Source organism: Peromyscus californicus, unplaced genomic scaffold (genome assembly GCF_007827085.1).
Source record: "Peromyscus californicus insignis strain IS unplaced genomic scaffold, ASM782708v3 Scaffold_24__1_contigs__length_46423439, whole genome shotgun sequence".
Classification (NCBI taxonomy): Eukaryota; Metazoa; Chordata; class Mammalia; order Rodentia; family Cricetidae; genus Peromyscus; species Peromyscus californicus.
This window is the reverse complement of record NW_026294535.1, coordinates 13,070,052-13,091,544: the sequence shown is the minus strand read 5'-3', so window position 1 is coordinate 13,091,544 and position 21,493 is coordinate 13,070,052. Positions and strand designations below refer to the sequence as shown.

At 47.4% G+C, this 21,493-nt stretch overlaps 1 protein-coding gene across 4 annotated transcripts in view; it reads right to left on the bottom strand.

Moving 5' to 3' along the window:
* The window catches only part of Tmcc3 (transmembrane and coiled-coil domain family 3), a 156,581-nt gene that overhangs the window by 27,676 nt on the left and 107,412 nt on the right, over positions 1-21,493 (bottom strand). The window contains exon 1 of one of the 4 annotated variants that reach the window (XM_052753163.1): positions 7,612-7,722. The exons of 2 other annotated variants lie outside the window; for them this stretch is intronic. The gene's annotated coding sequence lies outside the window, so the exon portion shown is untranslated. Of the gene's footprint in view, positions 1-5,773; positions 5,886-7,611; positions 7,723-21,493 lie in introns of those variants that run through there. One more of the 4 variants, XM_052753165.1, reaches the window with a different exon arrangement.

The window sequence follows — 21,493 nt, the reverse complement described above, 5'->3', positions numbered from 1 at the left end:
GTGAACACATACTTCATATCACAGGACTGACTCCAAGTGTTCAATCACATGGAATCAGAGACAAGGGCATGTTTATTTCACATTATGGGGTCCATCCTTCAAAGGAACTAACTTAATATTCATAAACAGAGGCAAAGTGACAGCGTAATTAGGCAAGAACTAAGTGACAAGCAGATTTGGGTACAATCATCAATTTTCCACTCACCCAGCATCTTTCACCAACAATGTCAATAAATCTTTCCAACTGTTCTTGCCCCGACCCAGATATGATTATCTCAAGATCTGACCCATCTATTCTCGGTGTCATGCTATGGAACTAACAGTCCCTCAGTCCTTAGGGCTAATCTCCGCTCGCCCTCGACCACCACACCCACCACATTTTTCCCCTTACCTTCTTTCAGCTCACTCACCCTTCTTTACATGTCTAGCTCAAATCTTTTCTACTGCATGCTGGATCACTGCCATGGTCTTTACTCATGTGTCCCCAGGCTACTCCTTTCAATGGTCACACACTGTCTTCGGGATGGAGTTCAACTTCCTCAAGTTGGACTTTTAAGGCTTCCATGCCCTGACCCAACCCCATCTTTGAATACATTCTGTACTTTCTCCCTCTTTCCCGGAGCAAACAGCCTGACCCAGTGAACCTTGTCCAGGCTCAGTGCGCCTGCCTGGATCCCTTCCATCTCTTCCTTCACCTTTGTTTGGAGACCCACGCAGACGCGCAGCCCCACCAGGCCTTCCCTTAGGGTCTACTCAGTGCGGGGATGTTTGCAGACACACTAAGGCAAAGCTAAGCTCCGCATCAGGGAATCTCCCAGGTCCAAAGAGATCACAAAAAAAGGCTGGTAATGAGGTTACAGCAAATAGTTCAGTGGCCACAGGAATGTCGCCACTACAGCCAAGGGAGAAGACAATTGGAACTCCCAAGTCTCTAGCCACTAGGCTGTAAACACAATTCCACTCTTCACGTTTTTTTTTTTTAGCTACACATCACACTTTTCTTCTCCACAATCATGACCACCATGAGGAGAAAGGAAAAATATTCTGCCCACCCCCTCTCTTTGGGGGAAGTATGGAGGACTGAATGTGGGGCCTTGTGCATGTAAGCAAACACTCCACCAATGAGCTACACTCAGCTCTCAGCCCTCTTTCTCTTTATTTTATTTTATTTATTTACTTTTTTTTTTTTTTTTTGTTTTTGTTTTTCGAGACAGGGTTTCTCTGTGTAGCTTTGCGCCTTTCCTGGATCTCACTCTGTAGACCAGGCTGGCCTCGAACTCACAGAGATCCGCCTGGCTCTGCCTCCCGAGTGCTGGGATTAAAGGCGTGCGCCACCACCGCCCGGCCTTTTTTTTTTTTTTTTTTGAGACAGGGTTTCTCTCTGTATTCCTGGCTGTCCTGGAACTTCTTCTGTAGACCAGGCTGTCTTCAAACTCAGAGATCCGCCTGCCTCTGCCTCCCGAGCGCAAGGATCAAAGGCGTGCGCCACCACTGCCTGGCTTTACTTTTTATTTTGAGATCAAATTGTCCAGGCTGGTCTTGAACTCACTCTGAAATCTAAATTGACCTTTGAACTTGTAATTTTCCTGCCTCAGTTTCCTAAGTAACTGGAATTACCAGGCCCAGATATCTAGCTCCTTTGAGTGTCCACATAGTTTTAAAACCAAGCAGCTCTAAGAGATGTGAAGACGAGGAACGAAAGTGAAGGTGTGTGTAAGTCTTTGCCTCTCTTCCAATCCCTCGCTAGTGCTTCTACTACCACAGTCTGATTCCACCTCTGCTGCCGCCGCCACCACCACCACCACCACCACCACCCGCTTCCAGTTTTGGAAACGGCACAGACAACCATCAACAGTGAACCACTTTAAAAAAAAAAAATACGCTGCACCAGAAAACGATGTGGTGACTGAAATGGAAACGGAGCTGAATGCCGACCACGGGAAGCTGTCCAAGGCAAACTGTGAAGGGGGAAAGGCAAGATGCTGAGTTATGCCTCTGGTGCATATCCATCTGCGCTTCAGGAGGGGGTGGAGCGGGGTATTGTAGATGAGTACAAGTGTACTGCATGTGCACGGGATTTTCTAGAAGGATAGCCTAAGAATGTTGGATGATAGTTACCCGTGGGATAATAGACTGGGAAGAGATGAAAGACTTTGTTTCCCATTCCTTCTTGCTATTGTTTATATATATTGGTTTTCCGAGACAGGGTTTCTCTGTGTAGCTTTGCGCCTTTCCTGGAACTCACTTGGTAGCCCAGGCTGGCCTCGAACTCACAGAGATCCACCTGGCTCTGCCTCCCAAGTGCTGGGATTAAAGGTGTGCACCACCACCGCCCGGCTTAGTTTTATATTTTAAAACAAAGTCCATAGTGCCTCTGCTTTCAAGTGAGACAAACAGGCAAATACGCAAGAAACTTCATTAGCATGTGCAAGACGCCCTCTAAAGACTTTTTCTTTCTCTTTTTCTTTTTTGAAAGGTTTTACTTATGTTTATCTTGTGTATGGGGTTCTGTCTGCATGCAGTATGCCTGAGTCCTATCAGGCCATAATGGAGCTGGGGGAAAAAAACAACCCTCACCTGGTGACATCACAGCTGTGTTAGTATCACAGCACAACCCATTACTCATGTGTCTGGGCGACACCCATGTAAACAAACCTACTTCATTAGCAGTCACAGAAAAGTGTGACACGTACTTATGTAAGTGTATTTCATGTTTGCACAACGACATCATCACACAGTGAAGCATTTCTCAGAACCTAACCCCCCCTACCCCCCACCCCCCGCCCAGCCATCCCTGGCATCATGACACATGACAGTGTCACTTGGAAATAAAGGACCATGTCCTGGTGGAGGTACTCAGGGTACTTTCTATCATTACTTTATCTTACCCTCCTTCTACAGGTCATTCAAAACAGAACAGTTAACTGTTAAGACAGCACCAAGCAGGTCCTCCAGGAGGCCACTGAGAAGAAGCCACTGTCGCCGTACGGTGGCTCCATGTGATTGACTGCTCCTGAAGACCTTGTCCGGTGGGACAGGACGTGGGAGAAGCCATCAGTGTGGATAGCCTCTATCGTGGGAAGGCCTAGGTTATTGTGTTATGTTTGAGCCTCAGCTTTTTTTGTTTGTTTTTTCTTTTTAAAGATCAAAGAGTATAAAAAAAAAAAACCAAACATTTTAAAACAGAAGAAAGTTTACAGAATATGAAAGTATTTTTTTGTATGGCTCAGTGGTTCTCATCCTGTGGGTCATGGCCCCCTTGGGGTCAGATATCAGATACCCTGCATATCAGGTATTTACATTGTGATTCATAACAGCAGCAAAATTACAGATATGAAGTAGCAACGAAGATAATTGTATGGTGTGTGTGTGTGTATGAGGGTCTCCACAGCGTGAGGAACTGTGTTAAGGGGTCTCAGCATTAGGAAGATTGAGAACCACTGGTGTAACTAGGCAACGTCTCTTTTAACTGGTGCAGCTAGACGATGTCTAGCTGTTATTAGAAAAAGTCACCAAGTTGAAGAACTTAAAAATTTTTAGAAAATAAAAAGTGATATTAAGATCAGTTTACTATTGAAGAAAAATGTTGTTGTTTTGTACATTTAGTGGTGCCCAAGAGTCCAGTTTCTAAAAGTAGCATCTATAGGACTATCCATGAACGCCCCAGGCCCTCACAGTCCCTCACCACTGAGTCACCCACTGACTCACGCAGGGAGGCTTCAGTCCTGGAAGCTCCCTTCACGGTAAGTGCACCCTACACAGGTGCACCATGAAAGCAAAAATCCTTGGTATTTTTATTGTTTTCTCCGTGTTTAGAAGCATACACACAAACCCTGCTTATGTTACAGCTGCTCACGGTATTTAGCACAGTGATCCGTATTCGGGTTTGTACTCAGGAGCAAAAGGCTGGGCCTTGCACTCTGGCTTTGGAGGAGGCTGGACCGCCGCGGCGGCTTAGGTAAGTGTATTTCATGATGTTTGTATAACGACAGTACCATAGCGAAGCATTTCTCAGAAGCTAGCCATCCCCACCCTCCCACCCCCCAGCCATCCCTGGTGTCATGACACAGGACAGTGTCACTTACCTTGGGATGGCTAAAGAGACAGACTGGTTACACAGAGCGCATGCAACTTCTGAGGGCTAGACTGTTTTGTTTGTGATTCCTAGTCTTTAATGTTTCGTCTGGACTTTCAAAAATGGTTTCTGCAACAATAACTACCAAAAAAAAAAAAACCCCAAAAAACAATAAAGCCATATCCTTAAGGTTGAAGCTACTTTCTCTGAAGCTGAAACAGAACAGAACTTTGCTAACTAAGTACATATTGGCAGTTCTAGGATTTTGAAAGGAAGCAGTGTTAAAATCAGATTAAGACAAACTGGACATGTTTACATAGAATTGATTCCTAAAATATTGAAAACTGGCATTTGAACATGCACATGTCTTGAAGATCCAGAAACCACACTGCTCAGACAGGAGAGTACATTAAAAGTATTCACGACAGCATCAGCCACAAAAGCAAACCCCCGGAAAAAAACAAGGAACAAGGCACAGATAACCCAAAGGCCTTGGCGAGGGGAGTGTACATACACGCTCGTACAGACGCGCGTGCACAGTGGAGTCACGTGGACTAGAGATCTCTGCTAATTTAGAAGACTAAGTGTGAGATAAAGCAGGTTAAAGAAGAACACACCCAGGCACTGGTGAACCTGAGGCTGGAGCATCATCAGTTTGAGGTAGCCTGAGCTACACAGTGAGAGCCTGGCCATTACAGCTACCTGGTAAAATTCTTCCAAAAAACAAAACAAAACAAAAAACAATACCCCCTCCTCCACCAAACCCAAACAAACAGAAACCAAAACAAGCAAACAGGAACATATTCAGAATGATGCTTTATAAAGGTCAGATGCCAACTCCCCGGAGCATAAACAGAAAGGTGGTAAAAAGGATGAGGTAAGGCAGGATAATGATTAACAGAAATCTTAAGACAGGGCTGGTATCTTAGGGCTGGGAGGGCTGTGAAGTGATCACCCGAGTCGAGGAGAGTCACAGGTCACGTCTGTAACTGGCATTGGCTCTTGGGCATTCTACCTTCTTTTTCCTTAATGCAATATTTCTTCTGCATAATATTTAACACTTTACGGTCATTTTAAAAAGAAAAACTATGGAAGAAAGTACTAAGCTGTGTGAAGTAACAGAGCAAATAGCATCGCTTCCAATCCTAATGCTCTGTCCCTATAACTTTACTTTCATTTTAAGAAAAAAAAATTTTTTTTTTTTTTTTTGAGGCAGGGTCTCATTATGTAGCTCTAGACGGCCAAGAAGAGCTCACTCTGTAGGCCAGGCTGGTCTTGAACCCACATAGATCCACCTTCCTCTGCCTCCCAAGTACTGGAATTAAAGGCGTGCCACCATACCCACCCCTTAACGTTTAAAAAGTTACGAGGGAAAACAGCTTTCGTCGTACCCGGCATTGTGTAGCCTAAGACGTTTTCGTATCAGTATGCTATAGATCGCTGGCTGGGCATATTCCCTCCAGGGCTCCTCCCCGACTCCATTCCTGGTTTTGCTTTTACTCTCTGTGACACACACACACACACACACACACACACACACACACACACACACACACACACGATTGTACATATCTATATGAAACCCAGGAACTATAAGTAAGAAGGCGTGGTAACTGCCCAAGACAGGCCTAATTCACTTAATATGATTACCTCCACTGTAACTTAACCTTCGTGTAATATTAAAATTTAAACTATGACCTGGATTTAAAGGCCCTTAGGCCACTCGGCGGCATTCAGTCCTGACTTTCTCATCGCTGTTCTTATCAGGTCACACCCAGGCAAGCGAAGGACACGGTCAGGAGAGAGTCCCTGGCCACGGTGAAGGCTAACCCCGATAGTATAACTAACCCCCCCCCCGGCCCCCCACACTGGTTAGAGAAAATGGAGAGGTTGTAAAGGTGAGGGGTGCCAACATGGACGGGGCCCCCCCAGAATGGCCTGTCCACCAATCAAGGGCTGGATAAGGCTACACTGGATCTTTGTGAACAGCCTGGCACGAAGCGGGGTGGGGGTGGGTGTAGCAGCTGTAACTGTTTTAAAAGCAGTGTGATGTGGGGAGCAATTTCTCTTTCATTCCCACCGACACCCTGCATGCCAAGCTCTGTGAGCCATGCCCCTCACAATGCTGAGGCTACGGGATACTTTGCTGGCACAACTGGATCCTCCAACTTTTTTCTTTTTAAATAACAGAAATGTAACGTCCGAGATTTAAGGGGTCAACGTCTCTTAACTTGCGACTCCCTCTGACAACCCCAGTTCTTGTGGTTTCTACAGACCAGAGGAGGGCTACCAAGAACATACCCTTTTAAAAGACATTCTAGGGGTTGGGGATTTAGCTCAGTGGTAGAGCGCTTGCCTAGCAAGCTCAAGGCCCTGGGTTCGATCCTCAGCTCCACCAAAAAAAAAAAAAAAAAAAAGACATTCTAGATAAACCTGTGATGAAGAATCAACCAGAAAGAAAGAAAAAAAAAAAAAAGACTGAAGTAAAATTAAATATTTTAATATCACCAGGCAGTGGTGTCATATATCTTTAATCCCAGCACTGAGGAGGCAGAGGCAAGCTCTAAATTTGAGGCCAGTTCCAGGAGTTCCAGGACAGCCAGAGCTACACAGAGAAACCCTGTCTTAAAAAACAAAAAACCAGCAGGGCGGCGGTGGCGCCGTCTTTAATCCCAGCACTTGGGAGGTAGAGCCAGGGGGATCTCTGTGAGTTTGAGGCCAGCCTGATCTACAGAGCGAGATCCAGGACAGGCTCCAAAGCTACACAGAGAAACCCTGTTTGGAAAAACCAAAACAAACAAACAAACAAAAAAAGGAAATAAAGAAATATTTTAATATCTAATGAATAAAAGGCCACTTTTTAAAGCCTTCCACAACAGCCACACACAGCCACACAAATGCTGACTTCCTGCGTCATCAGCAGCTCCAGGGTAGGATGCGCATGTCCCAGATCCTGTACTTCTGCAGAGCGCACCACATCCCACCAGAGACGTCCCAGGATGGGCAAGGGAGCCCCGACTCAAAGGCACACTGCACTCCCTCTCCCCAGTCTGCTCCCCCACCCACCCACAGGGCAGTGTCCGACAGGCTACGCCCTTCTTGCCTGTGGTGGCCCGAGGTGACACAGAGGTGTCATGTGGAAGTTTGAGTCTCCAAGGAAAGTGGAATGATGGATGGACACTGTGGGAAGACGGCATGTCAGAGTAGGAAGTTAGAGGCCTGGTCTGACAGTGTGGGGGGTCTTTTGAACATTGGAGCCCCCACACTCGACCCCTGGTGTCCGCCCCTCTCTTCCACATTCTTCCTGAACTTAACACTTCTCAAAAGGGTGAATGGAGAATTTGGCAACTTAACTAGGAGTTCGGGTATATAAGGACCTAGAAGTCCACTTGGGAAATCAGAGAGGGATTCGAGAAAGCGCAAAGACAACTAGTTAGAACAGAGTGATTTTGTATTTCTTTCAAGCATCTCGCAGGATATTAATTACAAAAGGCCAGACAATACCTATTTTCACGCAGGGGCTTTAAAAGACTTACCAACCACAGGACAAAGCGGAGCAGAGCAGCACAGCCCTCACCATCATGCCCACGGCAGCCAGCCGACTGTGCACGCAGGCAGGCTGACACTCTCCACAGCACCTACTGATGACTCACCCTGGACTTTGGAGAGCAACTCACACTATCTCTGGATATTCCTGTGTTTGTCTCGGGGGAAACTCCACGCCCTGTACTGTGCCCAGAACAACTGTCAGCAATAATGGGATGTATTCAGCACCCTGCTGTACAAATGGGCTCTTTGTGCTGATGGCCAAGCCATACACTGTCTCTGCAGGGAGGCCCACCAGGGCAGAGGCCTGCTAGCGCACAACTCTGGGAGGGCAGGACAATTCACATGCAGCCTGGCTGGTCCGCCTGTGTGCCCACGAGGAAAAGACCTCGGTTCAACAAATCCAGGTTGGCAGAGCAAATGCAAAGCAGCGGAATGAACACACACACACACACACACACACACACACACACACACACACACACAGCCAGCTGTGACCTCAGTTTAACAAATCCAGATCCAGGTTGGCAGAGCAAATGCAAAGTAGCAGAATATGCACACACACACACACACACACACACACACACACACACACACACACACACAGCCAGCTGTGACCTCAGTTTAACAAATCCAGATTCAGGTTGGCAGAGCAAATGCAAAGTAGCAGAATACACACACACACACACACACACACACACACACACACACACACACACAGCCAGCTGTGACCTCAGTTTAACAAATCCAGGTTGGCAGAGTAAATGCCACACACACACACACACACACACACACACACACACACACACACAGCCAGTTGTGACCTCCGTTTAACAAATCCAGGTTGGCAGAGCAAATGCCAAGTAGCAGAATGCACACACACACACACACACACACACACAGAGCCAGCTGTGAAGCGGCCACTCAGGGCTGAGGCCGGAAAGTGGAAGTGGTGTGCAGGCCACGTGCAGAGTCAGGAGACCCCTTCCTCTGTTGACCCTTTCCCAAGGCAGATGCTCCGGGTGCCTGAGTGTCAGGCACAACCGGAGAGGCAAAGGCCACATACAGCCCACTTCTTGTCTAGTGGCCACAGAGGAAGGAACAATGACAGCCCCTGATAAGTCAGAGGACAGGCGTACTTGGTGCTGAGGGAGCTCCAGGGAAGAGGCGCCAAAGGGGAGGAGCTGGGCTTCTTTTCTTTCTGCAGCAGAAAGGCGGATTTGTTCGTCTAAAGTTGTTCCAGATTAGCAAGCCGAGAGATACAAATTTGGAGAAATCATGGTCTGAGAAACAGAAGCATGGAGGCCCGAGGCCCGCAGGGATCAGACCCTGAATGCCTCCACTTAAATCAAGCTGAGCTCATCTGCCAGGCCCCTGGCAGCCTGGAATCCTGGCAGTCAGGATTGAAAATGCTTGGGTAGAGGGGATGCAAGGCCGCATCAGTATAGCAGAGCAGAGGCCAGGGGTGGTCAAAACTGGAGGATGGTACCCCAGCTCCAGGGACAGCATTTGCCTCTAGGAAAAGACGGTAGCATCAAAAGCCAGCAGCTGAGTGGGGGGGTGGGGGGGTGGGTAGAGGGCAGAGACAGGAGAACACCATTTCTGTTCCAGTCTTTTGGAGGCTTAAGGTCATCCACACAGTAGGCAAGAGCTAGAGGGTTCAGCTTCAGACGTGACGAACTTGAGGTTTTCTAGACGGTTAAGCACAGGTGTCGTCTTGGTTAGTGCTCTGGACTAGTACCTGGAGCCCTTTACTCCAGGTGGGCATGGATTGCAAGGGTTAGCCAGAACCACTCAAGACCCGGCTCTGCCTCTTTCTAACTGTGTGACCCTGGGCCAGTGAATTCACCTTTCCGAGACGACTCTGCTTTCAGGTAAGGAATTTGCTCTCGAGATTTAACAAGCTCAGAAAAAGACCTAATATCCAAGCAGACAGAAGATATTTCCTACTTTCCTCTTGCCCTTTCTTGATCGTGTCCTGCTTTGTTTTATCATTTGAGTTCTTAACCCACGCAGCAGATCACAAGCTTTCTCGCTGTCAGTCACCCCATCTTTAATTCCCTTTTGACCTTCCATGTTCGCGCGGATTCTCAAATATTTGAATTGCCACAAGTCATAAGAAAGGCTCAGGCCAGGATGGGCCAAGGGAACCGGGAGTTTCCTGCCCTTCACGTTAAATAACGAATGCAAAGATTCCCAAATTGCTGTGTGGTTTCAGAGGTATTGATTTAACTGTTTGGGGGTGGGGAGAGGAAAGGGCAATGGGGTTTAGAAACAGAGAATTTTGCCAAGATAATAAAGTCTAGTCTGCGTGTAACTGCACTGTAATATTTAGGAAGAAGCGTGTCTCCTGGAGTTAATATTGCATGGTCTCTCTCTCTGTCTTAGTTCAAATCAGGGTCTAAAAAGTGCTAAATAATAAATGCTAGCAAATGGGTTGCACCTCAAACGAAATGTGAAGTCAATAGACAGTCCATAAGAAAAGCATGCTTTTTTTGAGGAGGCTGGGCTTATTCTGCTTATTTGCAACACAAATTTAATTTTAAATTCAAACTAAACTATAGATGGCCCTTGACCTGACATGGGAGGATCACTGTGAAAATTTTAAACTTTACGATAGTATGCAAGTAATGTGTGTTCAATAGACACCGTGTCTCCAAATTTCAAATCTTCTCCTGGGCTAGTGACGCAGGGTTCGAAATGCCCTTGTGGCGGCAGGCGACGGCAGAGCGGCAGCTTCCTGTCGGTCATGTGCTCATGAGAGTGAGCCAGAGGGCTCCTCTGCATCGGGCTGCGTGGTTCCACTCAGGTCAGATGCATTAGACACACTTTCAGTGGATGGCACTTTCAAGTCGAGTTTATCAGAATGAAAGCCCGTCAGAAGCCGGGAGCAGCTGTATGCTGAAACTCCAACATCACACTGTCCACCAGCAGCCCAAGTTCAGCTCCACTAAACAGGACTCAGGATCTAGGGTCGCTGTGACCTTATGACCTCAAGCCCTCAGTAAATTCAGCTAACTACCCGCGCCTCGAGGTTGTTTTCTCTCCTCTTCTCCCTCACAACACTGCAGGGATATTCTAAATTCTTTTTCTCACCAAGCACTCACTTCATTCTTTCAAGTCGGGGGGGTCTTTGGGTGAAGAAGTCTCAGGTCACAGGCAGGGACCCGTTTTCCTGCCTTGGCAGCAGCCAAGCTAGGAGATCAGGCTGCAGATAAAAGATGGCATCAGCACTGGGTGTGGTGGCTCACGCCTTTCATCCCAGCACTCAGAAAGCAGAGCCAGGTGGATCTCTGTGAAGTCAAGGCCAGCCTGGTCTACATAGTGAGTTCCAGGACAGTCAGCCCTACGTAGAGACCCAGTCGAAAAATCAATCAATAAAACAAACAGATTAAAAAAAAAAGATGGTACCAGCTTTGAGAGGACAACGATTTGTACGTATCCTTGGCCCAAACACTTTTACTTTAGTAATATATCTATCTATTTGGGCAGTTGGGGGTTGGGGAGCAGGTGACGGGGGTGGGGGACCGTGTTGAAGCTGTCTTGGTAGGTCAGTATTTTCCTAATATGTACAAAGCCCTGGGTTTGATCTTTCACACACACACACACACACACACACACACACACACACGAGATTGCTTTAATCCATATGAGATTACAGAAAAAAAGGACAGAGATTTGAAATATAATAAGTCCAAACAAGTACAGGGAAAACAAAGTCCGGCCACATCCTGGAAAGAACTTGGACAGTGCATATGTCAGTGGAGAATGGGTTAAATGGCGGGTGTGTCCGCACAGAGACTGCGTCTGTGAAGAAGCACAGTAAATATAACCTCGCTATGCAGGGTGGGGTGGGTACGGGGTGGGAGTGGGGGCAGAGGCTTCAGTTCTCACCTCAAGACTATAGAATTTATTGTTTCCAATGAACTTTCACTTAAAAATGGTTTTTTAAGCTTTATTTTATTTTTATTTTACGTTTATGGGTGTTTTGCCTGTGTGTGTGTGTGTGTGTGTGTGTGTGTGTGTGTGTGTGTGTGTGTGTGTGTGTACCACTTGCAGGCAGTGCCCATGGAGGCCAGAAGAGGGCGCTGGATCCTTTGGAACTGGAGTTACAGGTGGTGGTGAGTCACCACGCAGGTGCTGGGAATTGAACCCGGGTCCATCTGGAAGAGCAGCCCGTACTCTTTCAACCTCTGAGCCATCTCGTCACCCTTGAACTCACACTTTTTAAGTTAAGCTCCTTGGGAAAAAGGTGAGCCTTCATAATTCAGGCGATTCACTTAATGATGTCGTTTAATCTTTGCTCAGCAGGAAGCACAGAACCTAGGCGCACACAGAGCACAGAGGAGACACCCACGGAAATGTGTCTGCGTCAGCAGGTAATGATTCCATCAGTAAACGCAGCTTCTTAGATGAGCCGGCTGCTCTCTGAGGCCCTGGCTCTGTTACCTGCACGTCCATCATTTAAGTGGTTGAATTTGGTCTTCCTCATGCTAAGCATGTGTGTCTGAACTTGAAGTTGGTTTTTTTTTTTTTTTTTTAAAGATTTATTTATTATGTATACAGTGTTTTGCCTGCACATATTCCTGCACACCAGAAGAGGGCACCAGATCTCATTATAGATGGTTGTGAGCCACCATGTGGTTGCTGGGAATTGAACTCAGGACCTTTGGAAGAACAAGCAGTGTTCTTAACCTCTGAGCCATCTCTCCAGCCCTTGAAGTTGGTTTTACTCAGGAGATCTGGGGAGGGGGGCTGGTTTCTTACAGTTTAGTTTCAAATCTTAAAAAGACGCCCCCCCCCCCAAAAAAAAAAAAACCCTTCCATGTTAAAAACTACAAAAAGATGGATGCCCAGGCTCTGGGTTGGCCCTATGGAATCTTTAGGGCTCAGAGTCACTGTTTCCAACCAACCTCCCCAGGGAATTCTGCTGTCTCTGCCATTGCCTCACGCACACTGGAAGTGACGCTGAGTGAACACTTCTAACCAGCACCGCAGCGAGCAGAGAGTGCGTGTGCACACAAGTGTTCACGGGTGCACTGCTCCAGAACTCGGCACACCAGGAGTGAACAAATCGGACAAGCTTCTCATCAGCGCCGCCCCTCCTGGCTCCTTAGACAGGTTGGGGGCACGCATGGAGGAGAGCCCTGGCTGGGAAAGCGGAGCCCTGTTTCTGAGCCTGGCTGCCCTCACCTAATCCCGACCAATGGGAATCTGTATAGAACAGCGTCCCTTCTCCCGGAAGCTCTACCCCCGTTTTTTCATTCCAACTACAGTTTGACATCATTGAGCCATATGAGTGGTATTTCCAGAACATCCACTTGTAAGATCACCTGGGGCCTTCCCCGCCTTGCCCCACCCCAGACAATGAATCAGAATTTCTAATAAGGTTCTGTGTCTTAAGCTGGAGCCCAGGTTGTTATGCGCCGGGGGAAAGTCTGGAAAGCATCCATCCAGGTCAAACCCATTGTGAGAAAGGAACCAGGCCCCGACTGAGTTACATAATTTCCCCAAGGACTGATTAACTAGGGCTGGGAGACCCGGGACGTGCGCGGTGAGCTAATCTCCTCACAGACCAATACTACCTGCTACGTTTAATCATCAGGGGCCCGGTAGCCGGGAAGGTTCTGATTCAGCATGAGGAGGTAGCCGGCGGTAGGTACGTGACTAATGAAGCCTGCCTTCAAGGATGCATGTCAGAACCGTGTTGAAAGGGTTAAGAGACCAGGATGACACTGTGGCCTTTAACTGGCCCACCCCACCCCCCATTTCTTTCACTTTCAGTATCAGTGTGAGGTGATGAGGTGGGGAAGGCGGACCGCACCCTGGGGAGAGAGCAATGTCAGCCTGGCAAAGGGCATACAGGTGAGGCAGGAGCTGACTCAACCTCCTCACCACCTCAGCTCAGCAGCTCTGCTGGCCACACACTGGGTCCGGAGACTGCCAGCCAGCCCCTTGTGAAATGATGGCACCTCCCGTGCAGGCTCTGTGTCTGCGGCCTGGACTCAGCATTTCTGACTGAGGAGCAAGGATGAGAACCACCCCCCCCCACCCCCCACCCCCCAAGCCCCAGCTTGGAAATCACAGAGCAAGCTTTGACTCAGGGAGAGCTAGATCCACTTATAATTGCCTCTAATTGGCCCTCCCACACGGTCCACAACACTTACAGCTGTGATCAGTTCCCCAAAGGATGCCACAGATTCCCTTTCTACCTTAGGAACCAGAATCCTCTCTGGCTAGGTTCTTCACGGAACTGTTCTGATTTCTCTTAACACATCGAGAGATTAAAAAAAATAAAATGCAAAAAGCAACGACGCCAATGAGTTTTAAAGAAAGAGGCCCTCGTCTCTGTGACCTCGGTGGTAACTATGGGATTCACGCTCACAACAAAGACTGATACCGAACGGGAAATCTTTCCCATTCCAGGGTGTGTGGTCCCTAAGACACATGCGTTCCTTCGGACGTCTTCCATGTCCTGATTTTTATCTTTCTTGGCATGCTCGACTCTCTTTTTTAATAAAGCCACAACCCTTTGTTGCCATGGAACCCAATCAGACGTGAAGCCTGTTACTATGACTTCCCTGCAGGGCTAAAAAAAGACCCAGTGACCAAAAGACCAGCGTTTTTTTTTTTAAAAAAACAAAACAAAACAAAACAAAAATCAAGGCAAGGAGGCTTCAGAAAGGATCCAACCCCTTCCTGTCTACTAACACTTGAGTTTCATATACGGTAGTCGAAGCTTTTAAGCTCGTCAATCTTTTATTTAAAGAAATTAGGTTGGGACCTTCCAGAGATGATTTTTTTTTTTAAACAAATACCTGGATAAGAGGCTACAACCGTTCCCAGGAGTCTTCCATTTCCCCTCTCCTAGGTGAGCTTTCTCAAGACTGAAGAGCTGTTTAGCAAATATGTGTCACTCAGCAGCTACCAAATTGCAGTATCCATTTCCACCGGTACTAGGTTTTTGTCAAGAGCTTATTATTTCTCTGCGAAGAGAAGATATCTAAACAATACAATCAGTCCTCTGTTCTGCCACATCTGAAGCTGGACTCGATCCGTGGAGAAAAATATCTGACGCTCACAGCAGAGCTGTATAAGGGAAGAAAATGAGCATCTGTTGAGTGCCTACCATGAGCCGGGCATCTCACATCTCACTGTGTGGCTGAGTACTACCACCAGGGTTCCGAGAGCCCCGAGTAGCTTGCCCTGAGTAGCTTGGTGGCTGACACCCAGACCAGTCATTCATTCCTTCCACCTGCTTTTATCTCTGGTTCGGTGCTGAGCGTTCTTCATGGGGGAATTCACAGTTGCTCAGCTTTCCTCCAAAGAGGGCATGGATTCATGGATTCCAATCTTGACTTCTGGCTGGCTAGGGCGGGAAGATGTTTATCATACCCACGAAGCAGCAGCTACGCCTTGGGGGAAATCATGAGCAAATATACTGTCCACTTGTCTAGGATGACTCAGGATGAGCATCCATTACTGGGCTAGCGCCACTGCCCCAAGCCTTCCAGTCCTGGACCCCATGGTGGGAAGGACCACGGGGCTGTGTGTGCAGATCAGCAGCAGAACAGAAGTCACAGGATTAAACCCACAACAGCTATTCCAACCTGGACAAACAGCTTCAAGAAGTGACTAGAAGTAACACAGGCGCTGATTTTGATGTTAGATTCTTGGCCTCTAAGTTAAGGCTGGTTTACCTAGTAACATGTGTAACGAATGTAGCAACAACTTTCATGGAAAAAAACTTAATTCAATACAGAACTGCCGTGTCATACCACTCGGCAGACAAAAGGGACCGCGAGTGATGGTGAGGACATGGGAAACCGGACCCACATACACTGCTGGTGGGAATGTACGTCGGAGCAGTCGCTCTGGAAAACCCTGGCACTTCCTCCAAAGGTTAAACACCGCGTTACCATGAGACCCAGCGATTTCACGCCTACTAGAGACCCAAGGGGAAGACTCCGTAAGTCGCAAACACTCGCAAGCCCAGAGTTCACAGCGGCGTTATTCCAACGATTATCGGATGATAAACGTGGTCGTGGACTCTCAGAATATTATTCATCCCTAAAAGCAACAAAGTACTGGTTCACATTACGACATGGATGAACCTTGAAAACATGTTAAAGTAGACAGACACACAGGCCACAAAATATGTATTTTTGCTTTGGGAAAACGTATAGAGTTGGCAAATCCTAGACACAGGAAGCAGGCTGCCAGAGCTCAGGGTTTGAGACGGACCGAGAGTGATGACTGGTTATCCTTTTGGGGTGATGCAAACTTTCTAAAATTGATGGTGTGGTGACTCTGTGATGGCTCTGTGAACACATGACAGTCCATTCAGTTACACACTTTAACTGGGAGCGTTGTACAGGATCATAATTACATATCTATGAAAGCTTTTCAAAAAATAAAAATACAACATACTATTTTTTTTAAATTTTTTGTTGTCTGACAACAAATAACCCAACTTATAAGATGACCAGCCCTGAGTGGGCTTTTGTTGATTTTTTTGTGTGTGTATGTGTGTGTATGTATGTGTACATATATGTGTGTAGGTATACATATATGTAGATGTGTATGTATGTGAGTGTGTATATATACACGTGTGCATATGTATGTATGTATATGTGTGTATATATGTATGTGGGTGTGCCCTCCACAGCACATCTGTGGAGATCGCAGGACAACCTGCAGGAGTCAGTTCTCTCCTGCCACTCGTGGGTTCCGGGACTTGAACTCGGGTCATCCGGCTCGGCAGCAGGCACCTTTAAAAAAATCCATCTCACCAGCCCTACGCTGCTTGCTCTCTTATTTCTACACTCGGATGCTGCAAACTGGAGCCGTCATGGACGTTTCCTGGAGTTCCATGAGTTTGCTACAAGCAAATTAAAATGCTGCGTTTGCTTAGATGGTAAATAATACAGCTGCCATGGAGGGGCCGCAGAGAGGAGGGGCCACTTTCCAACCAAGAACTACCCAGCTGTATCGTCCCTACCTGTAGCGGGGCCAGGAAAGCATTAGTTCACTGGGTCAGCAAAGGTGCCAGCGCATACCATGTGACCCAGTTTGAGCCCCAGAATCCACATAAAGGTGGGAGGAGAGAACTCACTCCACAGTGTGCTACGGGACAAACACCTCCCCAAACACACAATAATAACAATAAAATTAAAACAAGGAATCACCGTAGCTGGCCACATCCATCTCCTGGAGCTCCTGTAATAAGTTCGACAGACTCGGTGGTTTAAATCAGCAGCAACTCCTTTTCTTGGAGCTCTGGAGCCTGGACCCAAGAGCAGAGAGCAGAGAGGGCTGAGTGCCTCTGAGGACACCAGACACCGATGATCCCGCGCCTCTCTGCGCGTGTCTGAGGCATCATTCCTTGGCCGGCATGTAGACTCAGTGCCCAAACCCTTGGTCTTCACGGCCTGGTCTCTGCATCACGTCCCTAGGCGCGTGCCCGGCAATGTGTCCAAATCACCCTTTTCACAAGGACACAGGTAGGTAACACTGGATTCCAGTCAACTCTCCAAACCCTTTTAACTCTACAAAGGCTTTGCATCCAAATAAGGTCCTGCTGTGAGACACTGGAGGCCTGGATGTCAACAGACGTTTGGGGGAACGTTCAACCTATAAAACTTGCTTTAACTATAAAGAACACAGCAGCTCCCACGAAGATCAAATTGTTTCACAGTGAACAAAGGTGTCACAGGCAGAATTTTTTTTTGACAGAGGAAAGCTATGCTAGGATTGAGCCTTTTTGTCAATCCAGTGGGCGAAGTCAGCATTTAAACGCAGCTGAAGGGGCTGGAGAGAAGGCTCAGAAGTTAACAGCACGTGCTCTTCTTCCAGGGGACCCGGGTTCGATTCCTAGCACCCACATTCGGGTCTTACAACTGCCTATAACTGCAGGTCCAAGGGATCTGATGCCCTCTTCTGACCTCTGCGGACACTGCATTCACATGCAAAACCCCCATACATACCCATAAATAAAAATAAATCTTAAAAAATAAAAATAAATAAGGGTAGCAGACTGTAGAGCGGTCACCACCTTTGTGAGCACTGACCTGGGCCACAGGTAACATCAACTTGTGATTTACATGATTACTGTTGTATGTATTTAATTTGCTTGAAAACATCATGACAAAAAAAAAAATTGAGGGAAATTTTCCTTGGAAAGTTAATGAAATCTGCTTTAACAACAAGAAATTCACTTATTCTTAAAGTACACCTAAGCAAAAAAATGCTAATTAGCATCTTGGAACAAATATTTTCCACAAGCCAAAAGCAGAGAGAAGATAAAAATTAAAATATGGAAATAAGGGTATGTGCCTTGCCTAATTGGACGTATTTAAATAAAATCCATAGCCAAGTCCTTAATTAATTGTTTGATGTACCTAAACAGAGAACTCTGAAAAAACAGACCTTTCTGGCTTGTTGGAAGGTGTGAACTCAAATATTATAGTGATATCTGCTACCTGCGGGTGAAACTCTCAACGGACGCTTTCCTTCCTTCCTCGCTCCCCCCCATTTTCCATGCAGCACACATCCATTCTGCACTGGAGGCAGCAATCCCTCCTGCCTGGGGGTTGGGAAAGAAACCACAGGGTGAAAGGGTAGGTTGGCCCAGGTTGGATGGAGGGGCACTCAAGCCAGTTGTGAGTTGAGAGAGGGAGTCAGGGAAGGCCCTTGGTGTACATGAGCTTACACAAGCTTCCAACACCCTTATAAGGAAACAGTTATCTCTTACAGGAGGAACCTGATGCTCAAAATGGGCTGACTTGACACAGTTGTAAGAGGCCCCAGCCCTCAGTGTCTCTAAATCCCGGCCCTGCACTGTCCCCTCACTGCACCACACAGAGCTCACTGCAGGCTGACAAAGGGCTCTGACCTAGGCTGGATTTAGAGCTGACCGCTCAGTACCTCCACAGCTGTCGTTCTAGCCTAAGCCACCGTGACCACTCCCCACGGGTCTCCCCGGGTCCACCTCTCTGTCACCCAGCAGCCAAGGCTGTGCTTGCAAAACCCTGAGTCACGAACTGGCTTCCCCGTAACTTGTCAGGTCCCGAGGCTCTCTGCTCCACTCACTACCCACCTGGCTCCAGCCACGGCGTCTCCTGGTGTGCCTGGACACAGCAGACCCCTGTCTCGGAGCATCCACGCTTGCTGCTCCCTAGCCGGGAAGGCTGTTCCTGCACAGCACGTCCACAGGTCTTGTCTAAGAAAAGCTTTCCCGAGTCTCTTTTTTAAACGGCTCCTCTCTAGCTCTCCCCACCTGGGCCTCCCCAACTTCTGCTTTATTTTTTAAAAATTAATTAATTAAAAAAAAATTAAAAAAAAAAATTAAAAAAAAAAAAAGCCAGGCGGTGGTGGCGCACGCCTTTAATCCCAGCACTCGGGAGGCAGAGCCAGGCGGATCTCTGTGAGTTCGAGGCCAACCTGGGCTACCAAGTGAGTTCCAGGAAAAGGTGCAAAGGTACACAGAGAAACCCTGTCTCGAAAAACAAAACAAAACAAAACAAAATTAATTAATTAATTGGTTTTTCAAGACAAGGTTTCTCTGTGTCACCACCCTGGCTGTCCGGGGTTTCGCTCTGTAGACCAGGCTGACCTCGAACTCACAGAGATCCACCTGCCTCTGCCTCCTGAGTGCTGGGATTAAAAGATGTGTGCCACCCCTGCCTGGCTTATTCTTTAATAGATCACTACCATTGAGCATACATGGATTTTTTCCTGTGGGTCTCACTTGTTTGCCTCGGCCTACGGGAACAAACAGCAGAGGAGAGCGGAGTCTCTGTCACTCATGGATGCCTAGCACATCGCAGGGGACCAATACATATTGGGACACTGACTGTGCTGAACGAGGCTCTGAAGCTGACAATCCATTCATGTACTAGGTGAAAGATCTTGAGCCTATCACCTCCATATACTATGCTCCTGATTCGGGGACAGGGGGTGACCAGGCGACAAGCAGGTAGTGGGGAGCAGGGCAGGAAGAAGCCGGCTTAAGGGGCTCAAAGGAGTTCATCCTTCCACTCAGCGCCGTAAGAGACACCTTTCCACGCTACATGTTGGGGACACATGGCTGCCACTAATCTCAACGTCACTGCCAAGGACACACTCTCCATCTTCTCTTCTATTGGAGTCAAGAGTCCCAGAACAAGAAAGCTCCAGGCATGGCTTTGGGGAGGGAATTCCACAGGCCAAGACCCTGGGGGAGGAAACAAAGAGCCTGGTAGTGCCTTCCAGCTCTCTCCTTCTTTCCTTGTGGATTGTAGAACATTACTGTATGTCTTCATTACTTTTCTGCTGCTGTGAAGAGGCACCATGACTGAGGGAACTTGTAGAAGAGTTTACTGGGGGCTTATAGTTCCAGAAGGTTAGAATCTATGACCGTCATAGTAGAGACCATGGCAGGCAGGTAGGCATGGCACTGGAGCAGCAGCTGAGAGCTTACATCTTAATCCGCAGGCACTAGGCAGAGACAGAACTGGGAATGGTGTGGGTTTCTGAAACCTCAAAGCCCGTCCCCCAGTGACACACATCCTCCATCAAGGCCACACCCACCAATCCTTCCCAAACAGTTCCACCAACTGGGGACCAGGTATGCAAATATATGAGCCTATGGGGGCCATTCTCATTAAAGCTACCACACTGTATAATAATTGTACAGATTACTGTATTTCACCATGTCATATCCATCCATATATATATAACTTTTTTGCTTTCTTTTTATTTATTCTGTGTCTTTTACATCATGCATCTCGATCCCATTCATTTTTCCATCCCTTTGTATCCGCCCTCTGCCCCTGCAATCCCCCTCCCAAATAAAACAAAATTTAAGAGAGAAAAGGGGAGGGGTCTCATCATGGAAGCTGCAGTGTGACACAGTGAGTCACGCAGTAGACCCCTTTGTCCATGTATCTTTACTTGCAAGTGTTCACTGCGAAGATTTACCCCTCCCCGTCATCCTCACTCAACCCGCCTTTCTCAACCTCAGAAGCCCTTTCTCAACCTCAGAAGCATCAACTTCTCTGTTCCAAGTGTCAGTCAACAAAAGCACTCTCCTTGGGTACTAAAAAACAGTCTCTAGTTCCCCTGGTTAAGCTCTGCCTGTTTACACGGAGTTTTCTTGCATTACGCATGACCTGAGAAAAACCTCACCAGAGCCTCCAAAGGAACTCACAGAGTTAATTCTTTAGCTGGTCTCAGGCAGCTAACAGTGGTTACGAACTTGCCTACGCAATGCCTGACAGGCATGAGGTGTTCCAGGCATCCCAGCTTCATGGATGGTGAAGATGCAAGACTCTGTAAGTTCAGACAGCAAGAACAAACCAACAAAGCCAAACAAAAAGCTACAAAGCGGGAAATGGAACACTTTTCCAGGGAGGAGCCTGTGTCACAGAACACACAATGTCGCCTGACTCTGATCCCCATTCTGAGTCCCCTGTGGATCAGACTGGGGGTTCAGGGGGGCGACATCATAACAACCACAAAGTACCTAACGTTACAAAAATTCTAGGCGTGTCAATAAACGGCGCCTTCCGATTCTGAAATTCTAGGAAGGGGCCGACATCACTGTAGGACTGTTCCAAAGAGCAAATCAAATCCCGCTGAGGGATGGTTACTATGATTTCTTGAGTTTGCGTCAGTCTGTTTTCAGTAGTTAGCAAAAAAAAAAAAGGTGACGGATTTGGGTTACAAAGGCAGTGTTCCACTATAAAAACCTGCGGTTGCCATGACAATTAGCATCCGCACTCCTCCCTTCCCGCAGCATCCTTCTCCCATCTGAGTCAAAGAACGTACCTGTACACCCATGATTTAGCATTCCCTTTGCACCAGGATACAAAAAATCCGTATGTACGCATA